Genomic DNA, 26137 nt, shown 5'->3' on the forward strand with positions numbered 1-26137 from the left:
CACTGCGTGCACAGAGACAGCCTGCAAACCAACTCTGACTGAGTTACCAGCTAGGAAACCTCATACCAGCGCAGGCCTGCTCGGAGGTTCTCACAGCAGCAGCTCCCAGGATGAGGACACAGGCCCAAGACACCACTGCGTGCTGTCAACAAAACAAACCACTGCCAATAGCAAGGCTCCCTAGTTCACTTGTCTCAGAATGCCATGTAAATGGGGAATGGGGGACAGCCGTGCCAAGTGCCAACCATGTTAGTGAGGTGGCCTGACTAGGCAGAGAAGGCCAGGTCCAGCAGCTAGTTCCCTGGATAACATAGAAGGAAAAGGATGACAGGGAGAAGGCCTTCAGAAATGAGCCTCACCCTGGACCCGGGTTTCACAGATTCGTTCCCTGGACCTCAGTCTGGACCTGGCCCATTTTAAGCAAATCATGTCTGCCCAGGAGCAGAGCCTTGGGGCTACAAGTGCTGGGGTGAAAACCTCACCCTCTACCACACACACTCAGACCTTAAGAACCAGCAGATATGCCTGCGGCAGAATCATGGGACAGATCTGAAAAAGGGTCCAAGGGAATGCCAGCTGCTACAGTAGACCCGCACAGCCTACTCCCTCTACTGGGCTTCCCACCACCCTGTCCCTTCCCACCTGCTTCCTCCCATCTTGCCCAGAGTCAGGTACTAACGTGACTATCTCTTGTTGGTCTAAGGACCTTGCGATTTCAACACTCACTCTGCTGCCAATCAGCTATGGAACCATGAAAACCCTACTATTTAACACCCTTGAGCCTAGGCTCTCAGACTAACAAGTGGAAAATGCTACCTATTCGTAGGGGGAAAACAGGATGTAACGTGAAGGTACGTGCCCGCTCATAGGCCTGGAGAGTTACTGGAATATGCAAAGCAGCAGGCATTCTTGAGCATGACTTCTCCTGTGGGCAGGGGCCTCCAGTAAGGGGGTTCCAAGAAAAGACTCTGAGCAGAAACCCAGAAAAGCAGGAGTCCCAGCTGAAGAAAAGCCAACATCGAACAAAGATTTTTTTTTAATTTTTTAAATTTTTTTTATTATTTTTTTAAATTTATGATAGAGAGAGAGAGAGAGAGACAGAGACAGAGACATAGGCAGAGGGAGAAGCAGGCTCCATGCACCAGGAGCCCGACGTGGGATTCGATCCCGGGTCTTCAGGATCGCGCCCTGGGCCAAAGGCATGCGCTAAACCACTGCGCCACCCAGGGATCCCGATTTTTTTTTTTTTTTAAGTGAGGTTTCAGCTTAAGGAGGTTATGTGAGCCTATACACCCAATCATAGCTTTTCCTATAAAAACCACTCAAAATGGTTTTTCTGGCTACACCACCCCAGGCTCCAGTATAAACCTTTGTTTGCCCCCCACCCACCCATCCATCTGTCTCTAGGGGACTCAGGCCCAAAGACTGGCTCTGCAGTCCCAGAGTTAGACCAGCCAGCAGGCTGTGGTACCCAATTCACAAACACTCTGAGAGCCACCTCTAAACTTTCTCCATCCCTTCTCCATGAGCTACAGCCAGCATTCCCATGGACCTGTGTAAGTCACTATGCCTATGAAATCACAAAAGCACAAAGAAACGTGGGGGTGGACAGTGCATGGAGGAGGTGAGCTAGACAGTAAACTTTTCAAAAGAATGAAAATTGGTTTTTATGTTAATGGAAGTTTTAATTATAACACTGAGGTTTAAAATACAGCATTAGCAGGCCAAAATACCCTAGAGCTTTCTAAGGTTTCTTTAATCAAATCTGGTCACACCTAAATGGGCATCTTTCCGCTTGATTCTCAGCTTCAATCTAACTTTATAACATCTGCTATTATACTATAGGGCAAGTTTAACATAAAACAGGTTCACCATGAAACCGGATCGGTCACCTGAGCACCACATGACATTCTTGTGTCACTTGTCTCCAAGGCAGCATCTTGTCAGCCACTAGGATACAATGTTTAAAACTCTGGTTCTCACTAACTAAAGCTGAACAAGAATAAACTATAAAGAGGCTAACTGTATGCAGGAGATGAAAAGAGGAAAAGACTCATGGAAGACAACGGCAGAGAGACTCCCCCAGGCACACCAAGCAGGTGCAGAGGGCCAGCCCACCTGGGGCTGCCATCAGCAGGCCATGCACCCCTACAGAGGCCCAGAGCTGCAGAAAAACACTGCCTCCACTCCCTGCTCTGGTTCTACCCTTCTTTCCTCCAAAAATACCCAGGGTCCAAATAGCTGCTGCTCTCGTCTTTATGTGCTAACACCTTCAGAGGCAGACAAGGGCCCCAGGGTGTATATTTTCCAAAACACAAACCATCCATTCACAAAAGGTCAACAAAGTCAAAAGCTTTAAAAGAAAAATATCATCTCCCTTCCTTCTTTCCCCCTTTTCCTGCTCCTGCCCATGCAGAACGCTCTCTGAGCCCATAGGTGCTGTAACCCAGGCCCAAGGCTGGGGACTCTGACCTTAAATGGGAAAGGGAGGGGGCACAGAGCTACAGATGAGAACATGGATGGGTCGGCATCAAGAAAGAAAATGCATGTGTGTGGAGAGTGCACTTGTGTTTGCAAGCAGAGCCTTACACACTGGGTCACATGATGAGCAAAGTCCTGGCAGAGCCCATTGCCAAAGTCAACACGTTCTATTCTCCACATTCAGTTTCCTTAAAGTGAGATGCAACAAGACGGGGGACTCGCCTGGCCCAAGGCTCAGGACTGGATGCTTGCAATGCAGCTGCAGCTGTGCACACACACATCCACGCAGCTCAGATCCTGCTCTCCCCCACCTCTGGCACTTGCTGGTCCAATCACAGGTCCAGGGACAGGACCCTGCTCTGCTCTGCTTTCTTTTCAAACTTGCTACCCAGGCTGGCACTTTCTTTGTTCCATCTCTGGATCCCTCGCACTGCTGGGGGGGGTGGGGGGGTGGGCAGAGCCCCTCAGTGGCATCAAAAAGAGGGACAGACTGACCCCACTAAACCAAACACTGCAATCTTGAACTCAGAAGAGTGCACATTTCAAACCCCACCACCACTCTTTATTTTACACAAAGGATATCCCAAATTCCTTCTCCCCAGAGGCAATGCAAATGACAATCAAGATACCTATTCTAGAGTGGAGAAGACACAAAGTTCTTGTCAGGCCCAGCAAGCTGGCACCTCTCCAGATATGGCCCCTCTTGCCTCCTTCTTCCTCTCACCAAGATCCAGATGAGCTGCAGGTGGAAATTCCTGTAGCAGACATCCCTAAGCTGCACAGAGCCCCCTTCCCTCTGTGTTACAGGACCCCCTTACATTCCACAAGGCACAGGAGGAAGGGAAGACAGGTGGTGTTCCAGAAAAAAAGTTCAGTTCACCTTAAGAGTACCCACTCTAGGGGATCCCTGGGTGGCGCAGCGGTTTGGCGCCTGCCTTTGGCCCAGGGCGCGATCCTGGAGACCCGGGATCGAATCCCATGTCAGGCTCCCGGTGCATGGAGCCTGCTTCTCCCTCTGCCTATGTCTCTGCCTCTCTCTCTCTCTCTCTGTGTGACTATCATAAATAAATAAATAAAATTAAAAAAAAGATTTTAAAAGAGTACCCACTCTAAGAGAGATCCAGGCACTCCTCCTCACCCTCAAATACAAAACAGAGAGGAAATCTCTTTAGCTGGTTTTAAATTTTGATGGTATTAAAAAATAAACACTGGTTCCACAAGAATTCCCACAGTTAAAAATGGAAGGAAAATGATAGCAACTGATAATAAATGGGGTATCACGAACCACAAAACTCTTCCCGGAACCCAAACAGGTAACTCTACATGCCTGCCTTCCCAGTGTGGTTGAGGTCACAGAACCCAGAGGCCCATTCCAGCTAGAAACATCCAGAGGGAAATGACCCTGGCGGCCAGAAGTCCTGGCTGGGGTGCAGATGTGGGTGTGGACTCAGACTTTCCCCTTCTGCTTTGATCTGTCTACTTTCCAAACCCTCTCCCTGTCCCAGGTACATGAATTGTCCCAGCATTCCAAAGTATCCTGGAATAAGAAGACCAAAGTTCAACCAGTCGGCCAGCACTGCTGGGGGAGAGCAAGAGTTTCTGGGGGAAAAGTGTATGAACACACTGTTAATTTTCATATTAACCAAAAAAATACACTTAATGAAATCTCATTTTACTGAGATCGAACATTCTGTACTTTTTATATAGTTTAAGGGGGTGTAGCCAAAGGATATCCCCTAGAACTCTAAATATACAATAAAAACTTAAACTCAAAAATTCAGTAAATTGTGGCACAATTAGCTATGCATATTTCTTTGAGAATGAAGCAAAGTACGTTTTGTTATCTATTTGTGAACCCTACAAAACCTCTTTGTTAAAAAGGCAAATGAATCAGCAACAGGACCTACAAGTTCCTTAAAATCTGCAAATCCAAGTCTGCATTGCCCACAGGCATGGCAGAAGTAGCAGGAGCTGGAACCCACCTGGCAGCCACATGTGCTGTGACCATGAACGGCACCTAACAGCCAATGAGCATTGAGCTGGTGGCTGGGTCAGGAAGAACTGCCACTCCTAACATACGAGCTGGGATGAGATTCTCTGTTTCAATACCAGATAGCAATAACATTCAAGGTCAGGAGGGGCACCCTCCAACCTTGCTGCTCAGGTGGGATCCCTGGTGTCGCCAGCACATCAATAGTTGACAGAGGGACACCTGACTCTGTTGTCAGGAAGACTTTCAGTCCCTGTGCTTTTAGGGAAGCAGGACCAAGCGCCAGCCATGTATACCTCACCTCTCTACAGTGAGCACCACTTGCTCATGGCACCCAGCTCAGCATCACATCCAGGGACCCTGAGACTATGCCTTACAAGTTCAATGTTTTAGCTGGTCAAAAAGCAACCACTTTTCTATTTTATTTACTTTTTTCTTTTTTTAAGATTCTATTTATTTATTTATGAATGACACAGAGAGAGGCAGAGGGAGAAGCAGGCTCCTCGAGGAGAGCCCGATGTAGAACTCGATCCCAGGACTCTACAGCCACGCCCTGAGCCAAAAGCAGATGCTCAACCACTGAGCCACCCAGGCATCTCCACTTTCCTATTTTAAATAGAGGTGTTCAAGTATAAAATCTATATCTCCACTCATATAAACACTACTTTTATCATTACAACATGTTACTTTCAGAAACTGTTTTGTTTTTAGAAACACCAAAATTCCTGTCTCCCAGCAAGCATGAGTATACACTCACATGCCACCGGGGGTCAGGGCTGGGTGACAGACAGCTCTTACTCTCTTGTACACACCTTCACCTGCTCCTGGTGAGATGGGACCTGCCAAGAGCCATGTCAATCTCAGAACTCCTCTGAAGAGGTCGAGACCCTCTACCTCTACCAAGCAAGATGTTGACAAAGCAAGAATCACACCAACTGTCAGATGAAAAAGTTTTGTGCTAAAGAAAGGTTAAAATTAATCTTATGATTTTAAAGTTTAGGTTTTCATGGAGCTTTATTTCCATCAACAGTGCCACTTAATCTTGGAAGAAATCTTTAAGATGGGTGTCACCATTACCCCGTCACAGCAGGGAAGCCCAGGACTGAAGAGAGCCAGGTCAGCCAACCCAACCCACACAGGTTGTTATGGATACTGTAACACAGCCACACCTGGAATACAATCTCAGGGCAGGGCCAGCCCAAAATCTATCCAAACTGGGTGCTTAAATAATGCTCAAGATGGAGACAAGAGCACAGGATGAAATACTCACAGGGCCTACCAAGCCTACCTCTGTCTCAAATCTGATCTAAATGGCTCATATTAAGTAGTCAAAATGAAAATTAAAAATAATGTGAATAATAATGAAAAATTATTAGAGTCTACAAAATTATTCTATTTTTAAAATTCTGCCTTTTGGGGCACCTGGGTAGTTCAGGTCATGATCCCAGAGTCTTGGAATCAAGCCCCATATCGGGTTCTCTGCTCAGCAAGCAGGCTGCTGCTCCCTCTCCCTCTGTCTCTGCCTTCAACTCGTGTCTCTCTCAAATAAATAAAATCTTTTAAATAGATAGACAGATTGACTGATTCTGCCTTTTGATTCCAGGAACAGTCATGAAGGGCGGAGCTCACCCACAACTGCTGCAGTCCTTTTTCCTGCTAACACATTTGGGCCACTGGCCTAAGAGGAGACCTCACCATTAATAAGAATCTTTGTATTTATTCAACCGAAACACTAGATTTTTTTAAGACTATTATAATCAGTATTATCTGAGTATTGGGATGCCTGGGTGGCTCAGCAGTTGAGCGTCGGCCTTTGGCTCAGGGCAAAATCCAGGAGTCCTGGGATCGAGTCCCATTATCAGGCTTCCTGCATGGAGCCTGCTTCTCCCTCTGCCTATGTCTCTGCCTCTCTCTCTCTCTCTGGGTCTCTCATGAATAAATAAATAAACTCTTCAAAAAATATATATTATCTGAGTATTTATGATTTCCAAAACTATTAAATGGCATGAGATGCCTTGGGTTATTTTTGTGATGCGGTCAAAAAAGCTAGTCCTTCCTATGTTAGAAAACCTAAAGATTAACGCACCTATTGCTCTCAATCCATCAGACCAACTGGGCTGACCCCAGAATCTGCCAGCAAAGAGTCACTAGTAACTTGTTTTCCTTTAATCAGGAAATATATTATTTTGAATCACCAAATGCTTACTAGAACCTAATTTAGGCAGCACTTCCTTTTTCCTTATTATGAATTAGGACCAATGTTACAGTTTCCAAACAAATGCAGAGCTAAGCTTCCTGTGGGGAGTGGGTTTAGTTCTTTCTCTGACCCCACTACGTCCTTTTCTTTAGGACCTAGTCTCTCAATGGCTGACCCGCTGCCTAGGACAACCAAGCTGAATCCACATGCACGTTCTGGAAAACCACACAGGGGAGCACTCTCCTACAAAGCCCACCAACGACCTCACCTGATCACCAACACCTGCACTGGCTTCTTTCTAACCACTAACCATCCCGCAGATTAAGAGAAGACAATTCCAGGCCTACTGTCAGAGACATCTAAGATTCCTGTTCCGTCAAACCTTATCGCCATTCCCAAGGAAATACTTCAGTCAAGTCAAAGAGACCGAGAGGAACCTTCTAAGTGGCTTGATTCAGTGATGGCTGAGATAAAGGACAGGTTCTGTTAGATTAGGACACTCGTCCAAGGATGCAGCAGGAAAGGTTTCTGTCATGTCTGCTAGGAAAAACAAAACAGAATGGATAACGCATCTTTGGACTGTCTGCTTTAAAACACTAATGCCTGACCAAGGTATGAAAAACTAAAATGAATCAAGAGTTTAAACTGCCAACCAATGCAACATATCCCATAAGGAAGGGACTTTGTTCTAGAGCAACAGATGCTTGCTGATACCTGAGACCAGAGTCCTTAAGGAAGCAGCTCCTCCACCCCTCAAAAAATTTGCCAGTAATTTCCAGGAGGAAGCAAGTAATCAGGGCAACCTAGCAAAAGATCCCATTCTTTACCCACCAACCACACAAGCTGGCCTCAAGCTCCTAAGAATCCCACGAATAGTTGCCCAGACACACAGGACACCAGATGAGAGCACAGCCAGGCCTCCACTGCTTCCCCCAGAGGAAGAGGACAATTCTCAGACTAGAAAATATCTTCTTCATGCCAAGTGTTTGTGGAATATGCACAGAGCACAAAACATAGTACTGGGTCCAGACTCCTCCACGGTAGAGCCAATCAGATAGAGAGAGAGCTTGAGCAGAAACAAACTTCCTTCACAGCCTAGGCTCCTGGCCTAGATTCTACAGAACACTGCCATTGGAACACCAGGGAACTGTTTAATAGCCCACAGCTCACCACCACTGCTCTGACACACCGGCATCCAAAGGAAGTCTAGGACAACATCCAGAACACTCAGCTAGCACGATCAAGCCTCAGGAAGCCAACATGGAAGTCTAGCATTATCTTCTTACCCCTTTTCACAAAGCAGTGAAAATAACAAAATATGAACAGCAGTGCAATAAGATATTTACCGATTCCATAGCTGAAAGTCGATGCTGATGAAGACTGTTACATCCAACAAGGTGCGTCCCAGAGCAGAGCTGTGCACATTCTGAAATGAGAGAGCACAATTAGCTTATACATTTTTCCCTCAGTCGCTTTGTCCAATTCCAGTCTCTCCATCTGGACCAAATATTCACTCTACTGCTCCCTTCCTTCATTTCAATTAACTCCGGACAACAAAAAAAAGTTAAGATGTGTGCTTGGCTGATTTGGGTTATAAAGGGAAAATAAGCCCATGAAAGGGCTCACACCTAATGATTTGCTTTAGGGCACTATCCAAATGGGAATTTGTTTTCGGTAATTTTTCCTGGAAAGCAGTACCCAGAAGGGCCAGGCTAAGGAAAACACTTCGTGGGCCTGTTGCTCTCCCTGGAGATGAGGCTTCTGGACTGGGGGCTTGAAGAGGTCATTCAGAGACCTTCCTTCTCCCACGGACCTCAACAGAAACCTCACAATTATGAAGCCTTTGTCAAAGTTACCCATTCTGCCTCATGGATGTTCTATCACACCCACGTGAAAGCCCGAACTCTCCCTCAGGCTTCCAAAGGCCCAGCAATTGCCTCTCTGGCAGCACCCACCATCCCCTGCCCCACTCTGCCCCCACCTGGAGACTCCCACTATAGGAAGTAAACCAAGTGGCCACTGTGGCCTTGCCAGTAAGACGAGTATCACGAAGAAAACTGGCTGAGTAATAACACTGTGTGACCTCCTAGGAGAGCTCTGAGATTTTCAAGAATAAAACAAGCCAGTCACAAGAAAAAAAAAAATTGTTCATGACCCTTTTCCCAGAACCCCATCAAAACATCAGACTTGCTTCCATCTCCACGCACATCACAGGTCCAGAGTCAGTAGGGCAATCATACTCATGGACAGGAGGCAGGGAGAAGGCTCCCAGACACGGTGCCCACAGCAAGCAGGGTCCCTCAGTTCTCCCAACATCTATCTACCTGGTCTCCTGACCTGGGCTTGCAGGTGGCTGTGTGTTTGCAAAGACAGAGCAAAGTGCTTCTGTCCCTGTATTCCTGTATTAGATTTTTCAAAGCCAGCATGAACTTCAAGGATTATTAAACACAACACAGAAAAAAAAGCAGCTTCCAAAACACAGTATTTGGTTTTATTGAAAAGCAACAAGTATGTGGTCAAGCTTTTCAATTTTCTTATAAAGACAGTAAGAGAAAATACAGAATGCATGATGAATGGAATACAGCATACTATCCACCATTACAACTTTGAAGAAAACTTGTTCCTAACCCAAGGTTTCTCACACTCAACAGCCCTGACACTTAAGACTAGACCATCCTCTGTCTCCCGGGCCCTGGAAGAGGATGCTGAGTAGCAGCCCTGGGCCTGCACCCCCTAGATGTCAGCAGCACACTTCCCCAAGCAGGTTGTGACAACCAGAACGTCTCCAGGCCCTGTCACAAGTCCCCCAAAGGGCAAAACCATCTAGGCAGAGAACCAGTGCTATAAATCCAACTGCTACTTGACAAATAAGGAAACCAAATCAGGTTTAGCTGTCTATGGTCATGCAAGGAACTAAAGGCAGGTTGGAAAGAGAGCCCAGGTCTCCCAAATCCTGGTCTAAAGGTCTTTTTATTCTAAGGGAAAATACTTTAGTAATTAACCAAATTACTTCTGACAAATTAAGAGCATCCAAAATATTTATGCTTTTTGACAAAGTAACCTCATTTCTGGGGAATACACATTGAAGAAATGTTCTAAGACACAAAAAAAGCTTCATGTGGCATACACGTTCACATCAAAACTACAACCACTGATGCAATTATCAAGCTACATTTTCAAACAGAAATGCACTGGACCACATCTTTTACAGTTACCGTAGTTCAAAAAGCATGTTCTCAGCCAAAAAATAAAGAGACCAGTGAAGACAGAGTACAAAGACCGTGGAGACATGAAAAGCCAGTGTCCAGCACAGCTGGAGAGTCACCAGGAGAGGCAGAGGAAGCATCAACAGATGGGGCAGCTGCCTACCCACATCTGAGGGCAAGGCCACCCTGACATATGGCCTTGCCAAGAATCTATCTAAAACAACAGGGAGATGTTCTCACACCAATGGGACTGGCAATATGGATAGGACAATAATCACAAGTGCTGAGGAAGACTGATGCGTTATGAAAAACAACACAGGTTTTTGAGAAAAACTAGGAAATACTTTTAACATTAATGGTGGTTATCTCTGGGGATCCCTGGGTGGCGCAGCGGTTTGGCGCCTGCCTTTGGCCCAGGGCGCGATCCTGGAGACCCCGGATCGAATCCCACATCGGGCTCCCGGTGCATGGAGCCTGCTTCTCCCTCTGCCTGTGTCTCTGCCTCTCTCTCTCTCTGTGACTATCATAAATAAATAAAAATTAAAAAAAAAATGGTGGTTATCTCTGAATAGGGTAGCAGTACAAGATTTTAAATTTATCTTTCTACTCTTTCATATCTCACCAATTCCTATAATGAGCTGGGTACTATATGAGGGGTAGAGAAAAAGCTTTTTATTTATTTTTTTAAAGATTTTATTTATTTATTTATTCATGAAAGACAGGGGGGGGGGGAGGGCGGGCGGGCAGAAGGAGAAGCAGGCTCCATGCAGGGAGCCCGACATGGGACTCGATCCCGGGTCTCCAGGATCACACTCTGGGCTGAAGGCTGCGCTAAACCGCTGAGCCACTGGGCTGCCCAAGAAAAAGCTTTTTAAAAAACCACAGATGGGGATCCCTGGGTGGCTCAGAGGTTTAGCGCCTGCCTTCGGCCCAGGGTGTGATCCTGGAGACCTGGGATCGAGTCCCATGTCGGGGTCCCTACGTGGGGCCTGCTCCTCCCTCTGCCTGTGTCTCTCTCTGCCTCTCCCTCTTTCTCTCTGTCTCTCATGAATAAATAAGTAAAACATTTTTTAAAAAATTAAAAAATAAAAATAAAAAAACACGGAAAAACAAAACCTTGCAGAGCACATGGGTGGTCAGTCAGGTAAGTGTCTGCCTCTGGCTCAGGTACCGGTCCGGGTCCTGGGACGGAGCCCAGTGGGAGTTTGCATCTCCCTCTCCCATTGCGGCCCCCTTGTTCATGTGCTCTCGTGATGGAGCTAGAGGGCATTACGCTGAGTGAAGTAAGTCAGTCAGAGAAAGACAAATGCCATACAATTTCATTCATATGTGGAATTTAAGAAACTAAACAAAATAATCATGGGGGGGGGGGGTAAAAAGATGGAGGCAGACCAACAGTAAGAGTCTTAACTGTAGGGATCCCTGGGTGGCGCAGTGGTTTGGCGCCTGTCTTTGGCCCGGGGCACGATCCTGGAGACCCGGGATCGGGTCCCACGTCAGGCTCCCGGTGCATGGAGCCTGCTTCTCCTTCTGCCTGTGTCTCTGCCTCTCTCTCTCTCTCTCTGTGACTGTCATAAAAAAAAAAAAAAAAAGAGTCTTAACTGTAGAGAACCTACTAACGGTGTCGAGGTGGGGTGGGGAGCACAATGGACGGACAGACGATGGGGATGAAGGGAGAACACTGGTTGTGAGGAGTACTGGGTGATATACGGATCAAGGAATCACTGAGTTCTACATCTGAAAATAGTAAACGGTATGTTAATTAACTGGTAGATAGATAGTATTTAGAGCCATACACACACACACACACACACACACACACACACACACTCACACACACAATCAAGAAATACTGTGCTATTCACATTAACCAGACTTCCTCTTGCCTCTGCATCACACTGGCCAGCTTTCCTTTCTCTGCTACGGGACGAGAGACAAGCTGCCTCTGAAGAACCAGGGATTACATCACTGTCCCCAGCACAGAGTCATAACTTGTAAGGACCCTGGACAGATTTTACTACTTCAGGAGTTTTCTCTGAGTCCAAAATTACTAAATGCTTTTACCACAGAGAGTCATCCTTCTCTCCTCCAAGGTAACCCCAAGTTTTGGAAAATTTTACTTAACATAAACTATATTTAATTTGCTTCAATTTTTATCAATGAAAGACCTATAATTACTAACCATTATTTCTGATTAGCATAAGATGATCAATTTTTTTTAAACCTATGTTGATACAATCCAACCAATACCAAAGTAATCCCGCTTTCTTCAGTTGGCCCACACAGCCTTTCTTCAAATTACTGATTTTCATTCTGGATTTAAAGTACTGCACACTGCCGAAAGCTCTTCAGCCCCCTCCCTTTACCACCTTTCCAAATGTCCTAAATGCCCAGGAATCCAAATCAGCAAAGGCATCATCTTACTGCACAGGCCTTAGCCCACGGGATTAAAACACAATCAACACACCATCAACCACAGTCCATGTAGACCTCAGGTTGAACGGGAGAGTGTAAACTCAAACCAGTACAGAGCAAGCACCCACATGCCCTGGTTGATTGAACAACTTAATGATGCCAGAGTCCTGGGTGCTGCTCACCCCTAAAGAGCCGCAGGACCTGGTGGGTTCCTATTATCTTCCTTGCCTGCTGTGCACAGACAAGCAGCAGCGTGCTCCTCCCATGAACGGCTGTGAGCAGGGGAGCACAGGCTGGCTCTTCAGGGACCTATGCGGTGCTGTGGCTTTCCTATTAAGTATACACTTTCCAGGTTGATTCAAACACATTCACAGAGATGGCAATGTCCTGCTGCACTCACAGTTGAGCCCTCAAGTGCCTTCTGGGGAGCATATTGAGCTATTCAGGACCACCATCTCTGGGGGTCAAATACGGCCCAACAAAATCTCCCCAAAGTGTTCACAGCAGTTTTATTCGTAACTACCAAAATCTAGAGTCAGCCCAGATGTCCTTCAGTGGGTGAAGGGTTAAAGTGTGGTCCACGCACAGCACAGAATGGTACACAGGTACACAGCAATGAGAAGGAAAGAGCTACTGACACACAGCAATGACTTGGACAGACATGGACAGACAGAACCATGCGGAGCAAAGACAGACAGACACTCCCCGCAGGTTACATTCACACAGCTCCATTTATAGGACATTCTCAGGTGACAAAACTCTAGAAGGGAAGGACAGATCAGAGGTTGCCAGGATTGCAGGCAGGTGTGGTTATAAATGGAGAGCAGGAGGATCCCTGGTGGCGATGTGCATCCACCATCCAGGAAAACGGGGGCGTCTCAGACCTGTGGACCATGTCCCTGTAACGTCTTGGCTGTGACAGCATACTGCAGTTCTGAAAATGTTACCAGGAAAGAAACCAGGCAAAGCATACAAGGGATCGCTCTGTATTTTCTTACAGCATTATGAATCTTCAATGATCTCAATTTTTTTTTAAGTCTAAGATTGGCCATTTCATATGGTCTGACCTAGTATTAGCTCAGTTCACTTAAACCTCACAACTCCCTAGAGATCCTTATAACCAAGGCTATAGGTGAGAGGTCTGAGGCCCCACAAGGGGTCCCATGTGAAACGGTGGGGCCAGCACTGGCTCCAGAGCCAGTCACTGTCCCTGAAGTTGGACACATGAATTAAAAGGCACATGGAGGGATCCCTGGGTGGCGCAGCGGTTTGGCGCTTGCCCTTTGGCCCAGGGCGCGATCCTGGAAACCCGGGATCGAATCCCACATCGGGCTCCCGGTGCATGGAACCTGCTTCTCCCTCTGCCTATGTCTCTGCCTCTCTCTATCTCTCTGTGACTATCATAAATAAATAAAAATTTTAAAAAAAATTAAAAAAAATAAAAATAAAAGGCACATGGAGTTCTCCTTATAGGTTAAAAAAATCTTCTTAAAATGGGGGTAACCTGAGTGGCTTAGTTGGGGAAGCATCTGACTTCAGCTTAGAACATGATCTTGAGGTCTTGGGATTCAGCCCCAGAGTCAGACTCTGCACTCAGCAGGAAGTCTACTCGTCCCTCTGCCCCTCACTCTCTTCATGCTCGTTCTCTCTCTCTCTCTCTCTCTCTCTCTCTAAAATACATAAATAATATCTTTACCAAAAAAAATTCATTACATTCTTAAAATGTAACGTTGGAGAACTTAAGTAGGACACTGAACCCTCAGATCTGGCCTTACCTATTTTAAACTTCTCCTTCAGGGCAGGTAGCACAAACTGAATTCTACCTATACTCAGAGCTACCAACATACTCCCCTGATGGCTTGTCCCGCTTCACTCTGCTGTGGGGCCAGCGCCACCTGCCATCTCAGGTTGGGGCTATCGGCCTGGCCTTGACTGCCTTCCAGGAAACAAGCAGGGGGACCACTAGGATTTTTTGCTTTAGGATGGGTACTATTTGTTACTGCCTTATTTGCTAGATTGGTAGTCAGAGCCAGCTCAAAGGAATGAAAGCACTTAGCAGATGGCAGATACAAAGGTAAGGTTGGCCAAGACACCACTAGGAAAAGGAATGCCCCTCACAGAGCTTCTGTCTTCAGTTCAGATGCAGAACAAGGGAAGAAAGAAACAGAAAAAAACTGACGTCCCAGGACAATTCTCTTTACATCCCTTATCAGAAGAAAGTGCAAAGTGAATCAATGCAGAATGCAAACAAAGCAGGTGGTTTGCCCCCACGCCCTCCACTCTGGACAACGGTGCAGGCAGTAATCAACACCACATCCCAACTCACCAAGGTCCAGGGAGAACAGTCTGAAGCTCACACTGCCAAATCCAAGGAAATGACAGAAAATGAGTTTTTTAAATAAACAGGTACAAAGCCATAAAGGAAATCAGAAAAGGGAAATTCTGTAGACCAGAGACTGGGAAATTCTTGAAAATCAGGAGGATAGAAGCGTGAAATCAAACCAGAGAAAGTGCTGGGAACATGCCTTGAAAACAGGCCCCTCACAACCACAGCACATGGACACGGCTGGGGTGGGCCAAACTAGCTGTCTCATCCCCGGCAGAAGTAATCCAGATTCCACCACCAACCCACCACCCAGTGCTGACTCTCAAGAGCAAGTCCACAGGCTCCTCAGCCCCCTCAAGACGATGCACACATGTGTGCACACACACACACGTTGAAATCCTGATTAACAAGGGCATGGAACAACTTTTCTGAGGGTCTACATCAGGAAATAGTACCAGTACCTCCAGCTCTTAGCAAAGTCATGGAATTTCAAATCAGCATCATGCTCTAAGGGCAAAACTCAAAAGAAACATGAATATGCTGTTATCTGCTCGTCTTTTGGAATGCACTGCTGACCTCACCGTTTTATGATGGGGCCAGGGGCATTGGAAATACAAAGATAACAGGAATCAGGGCGGTTACTGTTCCACTTCATTGGTGTGAAGCTCCAACAAAACGATTGCTGATTTATTTGCAATCTCACACAACACTTATCTGCTCTATTGCTACAAAATGAACAACCTGAGGACAGACTACAGGACACTGGGTACCAGTCTCCCTTCTGTTAAACAGCAACTCAGAATCAGACAGAGCTCCCCTTATTCCACACAAGTGCTCTTTGCAGTGACAGAGCTTAAGAGAAGAGACGAGCCAACCACACCAGGTACACAGATGGGAAACCCAAAGCCACCCTCCAGCAGACACAGCATAAGCTTGAACTCAACAAGGCTGTCCAGCTAGAAAACTCACTTTGAAAAAGGAATATATAACCTAAAGGATATACAAGACACTGTTGGAGCAAATATATGAGCAAAGCAAGCAAGGTTACAGGATATAAGATCAATATACAAAATTTGGCTGTATTTCTAATCACTATCAATGAAAAATCTAAAAAGGAAATAGGGCAACACCATTTACAACAACATCAAAAAGAATGAAGTATTTACGGATACATTTAACCGAAAGAGGTGGAAAACTTGCACATTGAAAACTACAACATGCTGCTGAAAGAAACTCAAGAAGATCTACATAAGAGGAAAAAAATCCCATGTTCATGACCCCAGGACCTAATGTTAAAATGGCAGCACTCCCCAAAGAGATTGACAGATTCTGACAGAATTATAAATGCTTTCCTTTCAACATCCTATCTACTGCAACTCACAGAACTACAAAAGTTTTCCAGGGTCTTTTTTTTTTCCCTAAAAGGGTGATTTTTCAAGTACTAGAGAAACATCCCTCAGACTATCACCCTATAAAACAAGGAGATTAAGATTTGAGAATCCCTAAACCAATTTAAAGTATAAAAGTTTAAGATTCCTCAGCGTGAAACATAACATTGTTTCCCTTAAGAATACACCCCTTTCAGGGTGCCTGGCTAGATCAGAAGGTAGAGCATGCCACTCTTGATCTCCGGGTTATGAGTTCTAGTGGCACGCTGGGTATACAGATTACTTAAAATCTTTTTAAAAATACGCCCTTTCCCCTAAATGTACTCTTTTCATTGAGAATATGAGCCCACAGCAGTACTTTGTACAGTTTAACCTCTAAAATGCAATTAAGGGGATCCCTGGGTGGCTCAGCGGTTTGGCGCCTGCCTTTGGCCCAGGGCACGATCCTGGAGTCCCGGGATCGAGTCCCATGTCGGGCTCCCGGCATGGAGCCTGCTTCTCTCCCTCTGCCTGTCTGTCTGTCTGTCTGTCTCTCTATCATAAATGAATAAATAAAAAATCTTAAAAAAAAATAAAATAATACAAAATGAAACAACGTAAGGGGGGAGGGCGGTAAAGAAGGACTTCCAGCCCCCAAGAACTGAAGCAGAAAGAAGCAGGCAAGTCTGAGCTGTGACATTCCAGCATTCTGCTGAGTGTGTCCTGTCAAGGGGACAAAGCTCAGGAAGTGTGTGTGGGACAAATGACTTATTATCAGGTGCTCTGCACTGCAAGCCCTACCCCACCCAGCCCTGTGGGGTATGTCCAGTACCTTGAAGCAGTATATCTCCTGATGCCCAGCCAACAGGAATGAAAGGAATATCCCCAGAACCAACTCAGTTGCTTTCTTAAAACAAACAAAAGGGAATTTACTCTTTATATATCTTTTCCAATTCCTCCCTGGAAACCATCCTGTTAGTTTGTGATGACTGTACTTACGCACCTCGACTTTCTCTCCCATCACAAATGGAGGCCCTGCGCCTGCTGGGAGTGGGTGAGGAACAGCAACAAGAAGCCACACACCAGCAAGTCCTTAGAGCCCCATCGGAGGCTTTCAGCAAAGCCTTCCTGGCCTGCAGAGTTCATGTCACCTTCAACACAATCTCTAATTCCAGGAACCCCCACTCTAAGTCTGCTTCCTGGTTAGGAACTGTTTACAAATTCTCAAGTAGCAACAATGAAGTACAGAAGACAAAAGCAAGCTGGCCGGAGGACATGCGACCCCACAGACAGCTGCACTTCTGTGTTGTCTGCATGAGCTCTGAGGCATTTCAAGGTCTGGAAAGGTTGTGGCACAGGATGGTGGCCCCAACCAGCCCCTGCAGGTCCCCACCACTAACCTCTGTGATGTCTCCTGAGCACCTCACTAACCCTCATGACAACCCTCCCGTAACAGGAAGGGGTAAGAAATCAGGTTCTGAAAGTCTGAATCATATGCCTCAAAATTAGGATCACACTTGGGGCTGTAGTGCTATCACACACACCAGGCACCTGCCATGCCTTCACAGCTCCTGGAGAGAGTCCTCCACAACCTGAAATAATTGACATCATGCCGGCACTTATGAGGACCTCACTCACACCTTCAACACCCAGGCCAGGTTCTGTTCATCCTCCATCTACTCCAGAATGTAGCTGATGCTAACCCCACCCAGCCTCTCAGCAGCATCACCCTACCACTGACCCCCTTCCCCAGGGTTCTCTCAGACAGCCTTAGCTTCTCTTGCTGACTCTACTTCCACTTTGTTCCACAAGCTAGATCTCCCTCCTCCACTTGCTCCTTAAATGGCATTTCCTACATGCTCTCTCTGGGCAATCTTATCTGCCTCTAATAACCATGCTGTTAGATCCCTCCCATTTCTCCAACTCAGAGTTCCCCAGTGTACTCACAAAGTCCAACTATGTAAGAGACACACCTGCAGCCACACATACCTTGCACACGTGGACCTCTACCTTGATTGTGACTGCTGTATTTTCTGCCCTGGTTTAGAGTACCATTGTCTAGAAATCCTCCAAGCCAGAAACCTGTTGTCCCTTTCTCTCTCATGATCAAAAGCCATCTGACAAGTTCTGTCAATTCCAGGTTCTGAACACACTCTCCTCCTTACTGCCCTAACTCCTCCTAAATGAGCAGAATCTCCATTATTTTTTCACTTATGTTATCATGACTTCATTATCTCTACCTCCAATCAAACACACCAACCAATCCATTCACCATATTGCTGAGAAGTGAACTTGGCCTGTCTGATTCTCATCTCTCGAGCGTGGTATGGGGTAGAGGGACTGGGCTAACAAGGACTATGCTACTGTTCAAATTTCAAACCCAGAGTAAGAGATATTTTACATCATGATCCAAGACACACACATATGCAAATACACAAGTGAAGGTAAGGCTTCCCAAGACAACACTGCCCTCATTCTGTGCAAAGCACCCCAGTGTTTTCTACTACATCCTAGGCTGCCTGTTGGTTGTGGCTGATTTTTAAAGTGGGTGCCGCCCACCAAGTAGATCTCACAACCCATCAGTGTGGCAACCCGCTAATGGAAAGCCACAGGAACACATGCTTTGAATGATGTTGTCCTGGGCTGCCTCCTCAGCAATTTCAAACACCTCCCAGTTTCTGGAAAACAAAGTGTTTCACTCAGAGGAAGCTCCCTCCTCCCCTCTGCACCTGGGCAAGTCCCTGTTTATCCCTCGGCATCATACCTTAGTCCTGACTTCCTGACATTGCCAGTATTCTCCAGCTTTCCTAGAGTGGACAGGTACTGTTCCAGCTTTTTATATCATGCTGCCATCCTAGGAAACCTTCCCCAAATGCCCCTCCCATTCATGCTGCAGCATGACCATTAAGCACTGAGACCCAATACTACACCCAGGTCTCACAGCACATACACAAACCCAAGACCCACTGTAGAGGAAAGCCTGCCTTCAGAGCTCTCAGGACACATAACCTGCTGGTAAACTGTTAAGCTGGAAGCAAGACTGCCTCCCAGGGGAGCAGGGCCACAACAGGCTTCTACCCTTTGCATCAGAATCTGTGCCCATTCCAGGCAGCTCACACACATTCTTTGACACATATGAAAATTCATCTCAAATAAACACAGTTGACAGACAAAATCAATGAGAAATTAAGAACACAAAAAGGAAGAAGGCTTCCCATCCAGAACATTTCACTGTAAGATCCAGCTGAGTGAGTGGCCATGCCTGGTCACCCCGACATCCAGATAATTCATCCTGACACAGCTGGTTCCTCAGAGTTCTCTGATTCTGCATCATCTATAAATCAGTTCGCTTCTATAAGTCTCCATCTTCTCCTTTCCAGAGTTACCACTTCCTGACAGTGCAGAAACACCTCTGTGTGCAAGGTTCCCTCCACCCTACTGCTACCTACAAAGCTCTCAAAATATATTACTACTAAATGGAAAAGAAATACAACTCACTAGTTCCAGTTCAAGCGAGATGAAGCTCTCAAATTCAGAGCCCCCTCAAGGAGTCACGAGGGAAAGAGAGACACGTGAGGTGGGCAGGTGCTCAGCCTGCAAGGACAGCACAGGAACAAACTGGGGAAAGAGCCCCATAAATGAACGGGCTACATCCGGGGCAGCACCACTCCATGGCTCTTTTTCCTCCACCCACAGTGGCTGAGGGGAGAGACCCACACAGGACCTGGCCTCCAAACACATAAGCTTCCCAGGATTTAAGACCCCCACTGCCCTGTCCTACCCACTAGATGGAAACCAACAGCCCAAACTTCAAACAGGCCAACAGGCAGCCGAGGCAGAATGCAGCTGCAGAGGAGGCGTTTGCTAAGTCCCAAAGACAGAAACCACCATTATTTGTCTCCTATGTGTCTCCACCCCAGAGATGCTTCAGTCCATGTGCCCAGGGGTGAGGATGGTAAAATGTTATTTTTGTGAAATGTATCCCAAGTACATCTAATACATAATCACTGATCTCATCCCACTTTCTGATCCAAACCCCCAATTATGCAGTTGTGGAAAAAATCACCAGAAAACACTGTTCCTTAAACTTGAGAATTCTTGTTACCCTTCCCTCCAAAATAAGTTGAAGAGGCCTTGTTTGAGGAAGAGGCCAGAGAAATGACAAGATCCCACAGAAGTCCTGTAAGACAGGAGTAGCAGGGCGTAGGAGGGGGGCAGCATTCCCCCAGCGGGGTGCCTGCAGGTTCACATGACAATGTGAAGGCACAGGCTGCTGGTCTACTGACCAGGCTGCCCCCCAAATCCCATGACAGAGGTCTCCTCAGCCCAAATCTGCTCAGCAGGACAGGATCAAACCCTTCTGTATTCAAGGTCGGAACGTGAACAGGCAAAATCAGACTCATACGGCTGCACCACATACATGATTTCTGAGGAGTAGAATCAAAAATCTTCCAGATTCTGGTGATCATTAATGTGTGAGTTATCTACCTGGGCTTGGGGGGGTCCTCATCCTGAAGACTGCAGCAATGTGCAAGAATGAAGGAGCTGCAGGGGAGGTGCAGGTAAACTCTCAGGTGTGCACAAAGTGTGCCGATTCATGTTCAAGACAGGACATCTGCTGAGAGCCCAGCGGCCACCAACCAACCCACAGTTCATCACCCCTTCCAAAAACCAACATGCTTTCAGTGCTGTCAGTTCAAGGAATAATGTGTCTGTCTCCCTTCAATTTCTTTTTTTTTTTCAATTTCTGTATTTAATTCAATACACTAGCAATGCTCTTCATGTACAAATCTCCTCAAATTTCCTGAAGGACAACTGTGTTCTAACACAGCTAAACTGTTACAATGATGTGTTTTGCTGCCAAGCAGAGAGACACTGGCACATCCACACATACCCTCCCACCAAATAAACAGGAGACACCGAAAGCAAAGGAGGAAATTTTCCATTTTGAAAAGTAAATTTTTCTTCTATTAAAACATGAAAATTCAAGTTTCTTCCCTGTTAGATAAATCCTCATTAACAAGAGAAATTTCAATAGAAAAAGATACAGCGGGGCAGCACCTGGGTGGCTCAGTGGTTGAGCATCTGCCTTCGGCCCAGGGCATGATCCAGGGATCTTGGGATCAAGTCCTGCATCAGGCTCCCTGCATGGAGCCTGCTTCTCCCTCTTCCTGTGTCTCTGCCTCTCTCTGTGTCTCTCATGAATAAATAAATAAAATATTAAAAAAAGAAAAAAGAAAAAGATACAGCTTTCTAACAGTAAGTATTAAACAGGAGCCTCAGGGATCCCTGGGTGGCGCAGCGGTTTGGCGCCTGCCTTTGGCTCAGGGCGCGATCCTGGAGACCCGGGATCGAATCCCACGTCGGGCTACCGGTGCATGGAGCCTGCTTCTCCCTCTGCCTGTGTCTCTGCCTCTCTCTCTGTGTGTGTGTGTGTGTGTGTGTGACTATCGTAGATAAATAAAAATAAAAAAAATATAAAAAAAAATAAAATAAAATAAACAGGAGCCTCAGATAATGGCTGCCTTGGGTGTTAAGAGAGAACAGAGCAAGACAGTCATGGAGCAAGAGTCTAAAACTAAAGCAGCTGAAAGGGAGGGACTGAAATTGAGACCCAGATGCATGAGCTTCAGGGCAGCCCAAGCCTTCTTTCTAGAGCTACTACCATCAGAGTATTTCTATCAGTGGACTCCCTTCAGAAGTAGAACAAAGAATTATTTTCAACACTGACAACTAAGTGTAGGATACTTGCAAATGAGACAACACTGACCACATATTTGTTTCAATGAAATGATTATAATTATCTTAAGTAATTAGCAAATTGTCAATTGTGACATCCCAAAATAAGAGTTAAACAACAGTACTCCTTTAAAAAGAAGTTATGTTTTACCCTTAGGTGGACTAACTGAACAAAATTCTGAATGTAATGCACATTTATTAATCAAATCTTTTTTTTTTAAGATTTTATTTCTTCATGAGACAGAGAGAGAGAGAGAGAGAGGCAGAGGCAGAGGAAGAGGCAGGCTCCATGCAGGGAGCCCGATGTGGTACTCAATCTCGGATCACGCCCTGAGCCAAAGGCAGACGCTCAACCGCCAAGCCACCCAGATGTCCCTTATTAATCATATCTTAAAAGAGATGGGGAGGAGAGGAATGGAAAGTGGGGAAGCTCAAAGTAATTTCATTTAAACCAAAGATGGTAATAGTGGGTAAACTGAGTTCTTGCCCCCAATCTCCTGAAAGGTGACTCCCAAGAAAAGAGTACTAACAACAAAACGAAAACCTACCCAAACCTAACTCAACTTGCATGTTACCATTTTCAAAACAGTAATTAGAGGGGTGCCTGGGTGGCTCAGTGGGTGAAGCGTCTGCCTTCGTCTGCCTTCAGCTGGGGTCATGATCCCGGGGTCCTGCTCGGTGGGGAGTCTGTTCCTCCTCCTGCTCGTGTGCGCGTTCGCGCACTCTCTCTTTCTCTCCTTCTAAGTAAATAAAATCTTTAGAAAAAAATAAAATATAGGGATGCCTGGGCGGCTCAGCCATTGAGCATCTGCCTTCGGTTCAGGGCATGATCCTGAGGTCCTTTGATCGAGTCCCACATTGGACTCCCTGCGAGGAGCCTGCTTCTCCCCTCTCTGTCTCTCATGAATAAATAAAAATCATAAATAAATACATGAAATGAAATGAAATGAAAAATAAAAAACACTGGTCAATTATTTTTTTCCTAAAGAACTGTCCATTTATAAACTGAGTGGGAGACAGGACACAACTCTTATTCCATGACCTAAAGAAAATGCTTATCAATCTATCCCACAACAGAGAATAAAAGTGAAAGGCTGCAGAAAATCTTTCAACTATACACCAAAGAAATGGAACACAGTTTTGCCTTCAACACCTGATTCCTTCCCTCTGACGTTTGCAACAACCAGTAGGGCCATAAAGGCTGGCACTGGCCTCCTGCAGCACCCCTGCTCCATGCTGTGGACTTCACCTGCACCTCTTCCTCCTCCTGCTCTTCATTCCTCCCCATCCCTCAAACAGCCCCCCAAATCTTGTACCTCAAGTCTGGCATCTCTCATGAGACCCCACTCCCTCGACACATCTCCAACAAGGGTGTATCCAGCTGGCGTGTCAAGGTCACACACTCAGACCCAGGCCTCCCCAACTCCCTGTCCTGGCCACACCTCCATGCCTCCAGTACGTTCACTTCCCCTCTGTGCCCTCTGTAACCTCCTGCAATCTCCACTACACCGTCGTGCTGTGGCTTGTGTACTCTCCTGAAGGTCAACATGAAGCAAGCTAAGACCAGAGACCACAGACTCTGATGGCTGGGGCCAAAATTCTAACCCTGCCACTCTATTTACTGGCAATGACTTGCATACATTTTTACAGCCTGTAACATCCTTATGGTTTTCTCATCTGTAGAAAAAGAAGTTCTTGGACACAACACGTAAAAGGAATATACACAATGCAACTGCATTTCTGGATACCAGCAACAATCAGTTATAACATATAATGAAGACAGGTGACAGTGTCACAAGGATGGATGGGCTGAAGAGTCCTGACACACTTCAAGCACAGCAGGAGACATGGTTCAGGACAGGTTGCACTGCAGGTCAGCTAGCAAAGAGCACTCTACTCAGTAGATGAGGCTTGGCCAACTGGCCAACTGCTACCTACCTGGGAAACTGTGAACACTCCTTATCTCATACCATACACAAAAACCAATGTGGGATAGATTAAAGGCAAAAGTACATAACTTTCAGAAAGCACAGGAAGCTATCTTTATGTCCTCAGGATAGGGAAAAATTGCTTAACCAAGAACTAATGGGCCACGATGCAGAGTTTGGAAGACACTGTCCTACAAGTTGGCACAGTCCCTTCAAGAGGATTCATATTTCACTCATCGAGTGGAAGAGTGTTTTCTAGTCATCTCAATGGTAAGTATCACAACAGATTACATTTTTTTTATTATTTATTTTAGTAACCTCTACTCCCAATGTGGGGCCCAAACCCACAACCTCGAGATCAAGAGTTGCACGGCATGCTCTTCCGACCCAAGTGCCCCTCACAACAGAATATTATCATAACGCATCAAATGACTCTTCCTTTCACAGATGATTTCTCTGTGGCAGACAATGCTGTTTTATGACATTTTACCCACCACAGAACTTACAAAATTGGAGTCCATCCTCTCAAACCTTGCTGCTTTATCAACTCAGTTTATTCAATATTCTAAATCCTATGCTGTCATTTCAACAATCTTCACAGAGACACCACCAGAAGTAGATTCCATCTCAAGAAATCACTTTCTTTCCTTCCTCATTAGAAGCAACTTTTCATCCGTTCAAGTTTTATCACAAGGTTGCAGCAATTCGGGCCCATCTTAAGGCTCCATTTCTAATTCTAGTTCTCCTGTTTCCACCACATCTGCAGCTACTTCCCCCACTCAAATCTTGAATCGCTCAAAATCCATGAAAACATTTATCTTGCTGCCCATCCCCATCAGAGCTCATGGATGACCAGGTGTACTGTCAATGAGCAGTAATATTTCTGAAAGGAATTTTTTTTTCTGAGCAGCAGGTCTCAACAGTGGGCTTAAACTATTCAGTAAACCATGTTGTAAACAGATGTGCTGTCATCCAGATTTCACTGTTCCATTTATAGAGCACAGCTCCTAAAGGCCCCAGGATTTGGGGGAATGGTCAATGAGCATGGCTTCAACTTCAAGTCACCAGCTGTATTAGCCCCTCACAAGAAAGTCAGCCTGTCCTCTGAAGCTTGGAAACCAGGCACTGACCTCCCCTCTAGCTGTGACAATCCTAGATAGTATCTTCTTCCAAAGAAGGCTATTTTGTCAACCGTGGAAATCTGTTCAGTGTAGCCACCTTCAGCAATGATCTCCCCCAGGATCTTCTATACCACTTGCTGAAGCTTCTACATCAGCACTTTCTACATCACCACGCGCTTTTGTTACAGAGATGTTCCCCAGGATCTTCTACATCACTTGCTGTAGCTTCTACATCAGCACATGCACTTTCTTCTACATCACCATGTGCTTTTATGTTATAGAGACAGCTTCTTTCCTTAGACCTCATGAACCAGCCTCTCCTAGGTTTAAACTTTACCTCCATCTGCAACTTCCTCACCTCCCTCCACCTTCAGGGAACCCAAGAGTCAGGGCCTTGGACTAGGCTCTACCTTATGGGAATGTAGTGGCTGATTCAAGCTTTTATCCAGACCACTAAAACGTTCTCCTATAAGCAATAAGGCTGTTTTGCTTTCCTATCATTTGTGTGTTCACCAGAGTGGCAATTTTAATTTCCTTCAGGAACTTCTACTTTGCATTCAACACTTAACTGTTTGGTGCAAAAAGCTGTTTTTGACCCATCTTGTCTTTTGACATGCCTTTCTAACTAGGCTTAGTCATTTCTAGCTTTTTATCCAAAGTGAGACACAGGAGATTCTTCCTCTCACTTAAACCCTTAGGGGCCATTGTAGCTATTAACTGGGCTAATTTCAATATTGTTGTGTCTCAGGAAATAAGAATGCCTAAGGAGAGGCAGAGAGATGGGGGACAGGCGGGTTTGGTGGAGCTGTCAGAACACACACAGCATTCATCAATTAAGTTCACCAACTTCTATGGGTACAGTTTCTGGCACCCCAAAACAATCACAACAGTAAGATCAAAGACCACTGATCACAGATCACAAGAAAAAAACATGAAAAAGTTTGAAATATTGCAAAAATTTTCAAAATGGGACACAGAGACACAAGTGGGCAAATGCTGTTAGAAACATGGCGGGGGGGGGGGTCTGCTTCTCCTCTATTGCCCCTCCCTCTGCTCCTGCTCTCTCGCTCACTCTCTCAAATAAAATCTTTGAAAGGAAGGGGGAGCCTGAGTGGCTCAGTGGTTGAGCATCTGCCTTCAGCTCAGGGTGGGATCCTGGGGTCCTAGGATAGTCTCGCATCAGGCTCCTCTGGGACACTGCCTCTCCCTCTGCCTATGTCTCTGATGAATAAATGAATAAAATCTAGGAAAGGAAAAGGAAAAGGGAAAGGGAAAGGGAAAGGGAAAGGGAAAGGGAAAGGGAAAGGGAAAGGAAAAGGAAAAGGAAAAGGAAAAGGAAAAGGAAAAGGAAAAGGAAAAGGAAAAGG

The 26137-nt window shown here is 45.9% G+C and overlaps 1 protein-coding gene across 7 annotated transcripts in view; it reads right to left on the bottom strand.

Moving 5' to 3' along the window:
• The window catches only part of ANKRD11 (ankyrin repeat domain containing 11), a 190788-nt gene that overhangs the window by 108074 nt on the left and 56577 nt on the right, over positions 1-26137 (bottom strand). For all 7 annotated transcript variants that reach the window (XM_055306996.1, XM_055306997.1, XM_055306993.1 and 4 more), the window contains exon 2: positions 8015-8094. The gene's annotated coding sequence lies outside the window, so the exon portion shown is untranslated. The remainder of the gene's footprint in view (positions 1-8014; positions 8095-26137) is intronic.

Source organism: Nyctereutes procyonoides, unplaced genomic scaffold (assembly GCF_905146905.1).
Source record: "Nyctereutes procyonoides isolate TBG_1078 unplaced genomic scaffold, NYPRO_anot_genome, whole genome shotgun sequence".
Classification (NCBI taxonomy): Eukaryota; Metazoa; Chordata; class Mammalia; order Carnivora; family Canidae; genus Nyctereutes; species Nyctereutes procyonoides.